Source organism: Camelus ferus, chromosome 12 (genome assembly GCF_009834535.1).
Source record: "Camelus ferus isolate YT-003-E chromosome 12, BCGSAC_Cfer_1.0, whole genome shotgun sequence".
Lineage (NCBI taxonomy): Eukaryota > Metazoa > Chordata > Mammalia > Artiodactyla > Camelidae > Camelus > Camelus ferus.
Window position 1 is genome coordinate 29,914,487 of NC_045707.1, and position 7,345 is coordinate 29,921,831.

Genomic DNA, 7,345 nt, shown 5'->3' on the forward strand with positions numbered 1-7,345 from the left:
TCATGCAAAACTGCGTAACCCCAAAAGACGTGCTCTTAAGGGCTGTGGAAACTGCTTCTTATTAAAAGAAACAAACGCAACAAACCCTAAGCATTTAGAGAATAGTAACAAATAAAACGGTGCAGAAAAAGCCATGACACAGTCAGGTCTACATCATCAAAATCAAGTACAGGGGTGAGCAATTATCCAGTGAATTAAGGACCATCTGGATAATCCTGGCAAAAGCAGATTTAGTGCCTGAGTCATTCAGATAATTGTGCAAACAATGTGCCCCGCTCTAGCTGAGTAACCTGGTCATTAATATCTTCCATAGTACATTTTGCCCTGTGGCACTTTTGAAATGGACAATAGCAGCTCAGAAAGAATTAAGGTACTATTCCCTTCATGGGAAAGCCACGGAAATAATAACGGGGTCTCAACAGACTGAGAGTGTATTTTATATGTCGTCAGGAGCCATTCCACATAGAGATACATGATACATATAAGCCAAATCCCACTTCAAAGGTGGAAAGAAGTTCAGTAATAACCCCTTCAAATGCATGTCTTTATATTCAATTCTTTGTCAGCAAGAAGTTTTCTGAGCATTTAAGCAATGGGAGATTTTACTGCAAGTAGATTTATAGATTCAAGTACAGCAAGGTTACACATTTCTGTAAGTCCAAACACATAAAAAATAAAAGGCAAAAAACAAGGTGAGGAAAATTTTCACAGTATACAGCAGAGTCCTTGTTATATGAAAAAAAGTATGAATATTCTAATAAAGAAACAGTCGAATGAAATCCACAAATTAAGAAACCCAAAGTGCAGGTAAACAGTTTTGAGAGATGAAAATATTTCTCAAACTCATCCAAGATCATAGAAACACAACTCAAAGAGCAACTAGATACATAATTTCTACTATCAAAACAGTCACAATTGTTTTAACCACAATACCAAGTGTTAATGAGAATACTGCCAAATCAGTTTATACTGAGTATCAATTTGCAGACAAATTTTTTGGCCCGGGCAATTTGGCTATAAGCATTAGAAGTCTGGAAATATTATACGTTTGCTCCAGTAAATAAGTTATTGTAAGGAAATGGTCAGAAGGGTAAAGATTAATGTATATTTATGTTCATTTCAATGAGCATGAAAAACTGGAAGTTATCTAATGACTCTATATAAAAGAGTATTTGGCAGCCATAAATACTACGGTTAGTACGAATATTAAATGAAATGCATGAATATTTATGGTATGATGTTAAGTGAGAAGAAAGCTGAATGCCAAAATGAATATTCACTCTAATTTCAAATCTGTAAATTTAAAATACTTATGCATATTTATAGAAATAAAGCTAGAAGGTTGAGAGTGAATCTTTGTGCATGATGAAATTATCTTTTATTTCCAGTTTTTCTTGAATGATCCTGGATTTCCTTATAATCATAAAAATGTTATTTAAATGTAATAGTAAAAGGATATACTTTCAAATACAATTATACACAATAAGTCATTCAGACAACCACAGTGATATAATGTCCCATCCTTCACCTGCTACATTTCCAAGTTCACACAACTGGTAAGTCCTTTTCTCAGGATTTGAACCCAAGTATTTTTGCTCCAAAGTCTGTGATCTTTAAGATACAAAGTAAAGCACAGTGAAAGTTTCAAAGCAGAGTCAAATCAATAAGGGACATTAAAAATGCATTATACCAATAATAAAATGTGTCACCTTATATTAAAGCAGAGGAACTCTACACTGGGAGATTTGATAACTGTACTAATGGAGGCATGCGATGACAGATGAAACTGGTGTTAAGGAAAACAGAAAGATATACATTAGGTTGAGAACAGAAATTAGTAAATTAGTTACTGAATAGATGGTTGGCATTTGGAGGTAAAGAAAAGGAGGTCTAAAAAAAAAAAACTGATCGGCAAATCAGAAAAGTCTAGAAAATTGCAGCATCCTTTGCTAAAAGCCAGTTTAAGGTGATGACTATTGATGGGGGAAAAGCAAGAAAAGGGTTTTCACTACATACATTATCATCGCTGTTAACGGTACATTGACTACTAATAGCTATTGTTTATGAGTGATTACCTAAGGACCAATACCAATTTCAAATGTGTTACATGCATTATCTCATTTAATACTCAAAAAGTATGCCAGAAAGAAACTCTGAGGTCAGTGCTATTTTAATTTCTAATTGACTTACTGAGACTCACGTATCTGCTGAATAATATATAAATATTAACACATCTAGGCTTCTTCCAAAGCCTGTGATCTTCGCCACCACAATAGTATGTGGAAATGACTAATGGACAAGAGATTAGGAATGGAAATGCAAAAGGAGAATTCTATTTCCAATAAAACTGTGACCAATTTGGGGGATTAGTTTGAAAGCCAGGAGCAGGAAGAGGAGATAAGAGGGCCACAAAGAAAGATGGGTCATAAAAAGTAAGAGAATATTTATGACATCATGTTACTGTGATACCAAGAAGTAAAATTTCAAGAGGGTGATGAGCAATATGGAAAATGGCAGATCAAAGGGAAGAAAAAGGAACAATACAGCTGTAAAAGGAAACAAACATTAGACTTGAAGAAGAGCTTACTGATAAAGAGGAGGGGTTCTTGGTATGACACAGACCATGGCCAATTCAATATCAGACATACAAGTAATGGTTATGCAACAAAATAAGACTGAGTGTCTGAATAACTGGATAACCTTGGCCTTTACTGTTAGTGGTATCAATATTGATCATATTTTGTCACCAGAACCAAAAACCACGGGAGACTGAAGAAATGGATGGATCTTGATTTCTTATAAAAAGGCACGTAGCATGGCATGTTTTGTGGAGAAATATGGATTGCCTATCTTTCAATCTGGCTTCGAGGGGAAGAAGGTATGAGAGAATATATCGTATAACTTGTACATAGTCATAACCCCTACTGGAAAAGAGAATCATTCTGTGAAAGGATGTAGAAGCACCTCAAGTCGTCCATTCCTCCTCATGGGGAGATAAAAGAGCCAAAAAGAGCCAAGTTTCCAAAAGTAGTTCCCAAAACATAGCCTTCTATCAGTAAATAGATTACCCAGCATCATTGCTGCATTCATCCAAACAATTCCTTACGATGATCCTTCAATAAGAATCATTGAGCCTACTCAGAACTGTGCTCAGTGTGGTGTATACAAACGTATAAGTCATGATCTTTTTGTGCAAAGTACTTACTGCCTAATTAGAAGAAAAATCAGACATACACATAATGGTTAAGCAACAAAATAAGACTGAGTGTCAGAACAACGGAATAACCCTGACTTATACTGTTAGTGGTATCAATATTGATCAAATTTCATCATCAGAACCCAAAACCATGGGAAACTGAAGTATTCTATTGGAGGATTAATTGCATAGCAGGTTGTTGGAATATTAGGGTTGAAATAGTGGATTTGGGGAGAAATTCAAGCGAATTACTTGTCTTCGAAATCTTAGTTTTCTCATCTAAGAAAGTGGGAAGAGTATCATCAAGATTAAATAATTCCAGGCAATGGGGACAATAAATGCACATACGTCTATAAAAGAAAGTCCATGTAGTACAAATCGATATGATATAAAACAGCAACACAAGTTTAAATACCAGGTCCACAAGTAAAATATGTGCAAAGAAATACATCAGAATTACCTGCAAAGGTTCTAAAGATTCCTTAGTTCTATATCCTATAAAATAGGTGGATCCTTTCCCCCCAGATTCCCGAATGTTGCTAGCTGTAAGTTACTACCCAAACAAATCTACCACCAAGCAACCAAGGTACAGGCATAAGCAAACCATTAGGCTCTGATGCGTTTAATAAAATATCCCAGATATGATTCATATTTACTTGATGCGTGCTCTATCTCAGGTTCATGTGGACACTGTGAAGCTGAAAAACGCACGGAAATGCATAAAGATCAACTAGCACTCTAAGAATGTATTACAAAATAACATTTGGAAATATTGATCTGCGTGAGCATCACATAAATATTATTTAATGCAAGGTTTCCTCAGCCTGAGTCCATCCTCTCTGGCTTTTCCCCCAATGGAGAATCTGATTCCCTCTTTCGCCTCCCACTCAGTGCTTCCAGATTGCTTCAGAAGGCCAAGGCAGTCTGCTCAGCAGCAGGCAAACAGGGCTGGGTGTGCAGGAGCTATATATAGCTCCACCTTGGAGATGTGCACACACAAGTACGCGTGCAAATGCCCATGCTGGATGTGTCATGAATAAATGAGAAGAGGTTGCAGCTCCCCCTTCTCCCTCCTTCCCATCACCCGAATTTTTCAGGGTTTTTCAAAGCAGGGTGTCATCAGTCCCTGAGAGTGATGCAGCGTCGCATTTCTCTGCAATTCTTCTGCTTACTGCTTCCAGCAATCTGACTCCGGCAGGAACCGGCACTAAGCCAGCACCTACTACCCAGATGCGGTCACCCAGGGAGGCTGACTTGCAGCCGCTGGGAGCCCATCCCGGCGCAATTACTTGACTCCCTGGGAATCCTCGCGGATAAGCCCATCTTTTAGAAACTAGGCGAGAAGGTGGTTTCCAATAGATTTACGCCAGGCTAGGAGAGAAGAGGCCAAGCCTTCCTCATCTCTCCCCACCTCCGACTGCCGCAGACAGGGGAGAAGGGCCCGCATCTCCCCAGTGAAGACATAATTAATGGGGAAATGTCCCGCGAGTTGCAGGGTTTTTCCCACTCCCTGCTCCCGAAGGGAGCTAGTTCTTAACCGAGGGGGCAGGGAACAGACAGGTCCCTCTTCCCCTCAGCGCGATCATTCCCAGTTTTCTCGGGGTTGTGCTAGAGTCTAGAGGAAGGCAGGAGAGGGGAAACCAGTGCATGCGGACAGGCTGGGAGGAGCAGAGGCTCTTCTGGGTTTGGGAAGACCCGCGGGCTCCCGGCTGTGACATGTCGGCTCCCGGAGACCCTCCCCTGCCAGGTCGACATGGCATCCCCTGGGCGAGTAGCCCGCGGCGGCGGCGGCCTCAGCCTCGGAGAGGAAAGTTGAAGAGACGGAGCGGGGAGCTCGGTCCCCTCCCCGAGGGCACCGCCGCCCTGCCCTGCCCTGCCTGTCAGCCCGGGCTCCGGCATCCCGTACCCCTCCTTCCCGGCACCCACACGCCCTGCACCCAGTCCTTCCCGCCGCACCCCCTGACGCGCGCTGCGGCGGACCACAGGAGCTCTGGGGGTGACGAGGGCGAGGCGGGGCTCGGGGAAGGGGGAGGGAGGCGAAGGCAGCAGAAAAATACGCATTCTTTATTCTGTCTGCAAAGAAGGGGGAAAATGTCCTGCTTCCTACCTGTTCCCCGCTCCTGCTCGCCTCGGCGCGGCACGGCTGGACCATAACCTACAGGTTTTCCACTTCCGCTGCAAACACCTGGGAGCGCATCTCCCCACCCGGCGCCCCTCCTCGCCTCGGCGGAGCCCACCCAGGCTGCCTGACAGCAAAAGCCGGGCCTTTTAGAGCGGTTATTGGGTCCGCGGGGAAAGCGGGGCGGGCGCCAGAGAGAAACCCACGCCTCTGATTGGACAAGCGGGATGTCACTCTCACTTCAGGATCAGGGCTCGCTGCGGACCCGGGTAGCGGCTAGACCCAACCGCAAAGGGTTTCTGCAGTCCCTGGAACCAAACCCTGCTGCCACCGGATCAATGACCCCAGGAAGGGGGAAAGTGATTTGAGGACCTGTCATTTAAGACCCCCAAGAGGAAGGGAGGGACCAGGCAGAACCAGACACCCAGCACTTTCCAGAGCTTCCTTGAAAGGACCATCTGCTCTGGAAGATTTGACAGGGGAAAAAATCACGAGCAGCGAGTGCCTCGTTAGAGAAGCACGAACTTAGGTAAAGAATGAAGTGAAGTAGAAAAATACATATAAGTACGTAGAAAAAAAATCGTAAGAAAAAAAAAAAAAAGACGTAAGAATTTTGTTTCAAGTTCCGTTTTTGCCTAAATGTAACATGGCAGTGTTTCATGTGGAGAAAAGGTTGAACTGCTTATTCTGCAGAGCAGGGAGACTCCAAAATACCCCCTGGTGGGGACAGTGTTTAGATGGGAAAGCGTTACAATAATAAGCTCTCAAAAAAAGAGTAAAGGAAGAAAATTAAGGCCAAACTGCATGAAAGATTTGCCGTAGGTAGTTCCTTTGGTGACAAGAGTCTTCTAACAGTCACCACCAGACTGACTAATCAACCTGTTCCCTTTCTACTGATATTGGGCCATTATTCCTTTTGTGCTCAAACCCGGAGGTGCAGAGGATGTATAAGCCAACCCAGCTGTGTGATCCCAAACCTGCCTTTTAGGTGAAGGGGGATGAGGGCAAAGATCTTCCATCTCTGCCATTGGTCCAGGCGGAATCAGAAGGCTGTGGAATTCAAGGGGTTTCTTAAACGAGATTCAATCATAGAAAAATCACAAGTGAAATTAGGGGTAGGGAGGTGACTCATTCTAATGCCATATAAAAAAGCAGCCTTCTTCCCTCATAGGCTGTCTCCTTTCTACAAATAGCCAAGTTCTTCATCCACCTAAATTAGGTAGCTGTCTTAACTAGTGCTGAGCATAACACAGCTCCCATCCTCAAAGAGTTTAGGACACACATGGGTGACTGGACAACTGTAGAGAAGACAACATTGTTATTAAATGCTAAACACCGTAGGCTCTTAGCTGAGTGCTTATGGTTGTTATTACTGTTAGGCCAGACTCTTCATAAGATGTTCTCTTCATGAAACTGGAGGAATCAAATTAACATATTGGGAAGCCAGAAGGGATCATAGAGATAATTTATAGTGAACAATAGATAAGACTCATGTCTGGAACCCTCTTAACACTGAAGAGGAATAACAAAAATGTAATGAAAATTTTCAAAATCTCATCAGTCTTGTTTCTACATAATGTTCCCATTAGTCTTGTGCCTCTACCCAGGCACCCACATCAACTGTCCAACTGAGTTACACGCATTGTTCATGACTTAGTGCCTTTACTGAACACTTAGTCTGTGCCCCACCCTGTGTGTTAGGTGTTAAGGAAAGAAGCAAGAATAATAGTACATTGAACTTATTAAAGAGAGACTCGGAAAGCATTTAAGGTAGTAAAATATTGTAGAGGAAATATGTGACATCAACACTAGCATCTTTTGATCCTTGAGCATAGGTTATTTTGAGTCACAATGAACTCCAGCACACTCTGCTCTAGATTTAGGCAGTGAGGAGAATGCAAAGAATCAAGATTAAAAAAAAAAAAAAAAAAATCCGAGCATTGAGGCTAACATGGGAGTTGAAATCAGAAGTGCAAAGATTACTAAAGAAATCTCTTCTACCTTCATTCATTCATTCAATTCAACAAATA

The 7,345-nt window shown here is 42.1% G+C and overlaps 1 protein-coding gene across 5 annotated transcripts in view; it reads right to left on the bottom strand.

Moving 5' to 3' along the window:
- CNTN1 (contactin 1) overlaps nt 1-5,476 on the bottom strand; it is a 286,536-nt gene extending 281,060 nt beyond the window's left edge. For 4 of the 5 annotated variants that reach the window (XM_006193665.3, XM_032493300.1, XM_014566827.2 and 1 more), the window contains exon 1: nt 5,304-5,474. The gene's annotated coding sequence lies outside the window, so the exon portion shown is untranslated. Of the gene's footprint in view, nt 1-5,303 lie in introns of all 5 variants that reach the window. The other variant, XM_032493301.1, reaches the window with a different exon arrangement.
- Nucleotides 5,477-7,345: the final 1,869 nt, after the last annotated feature.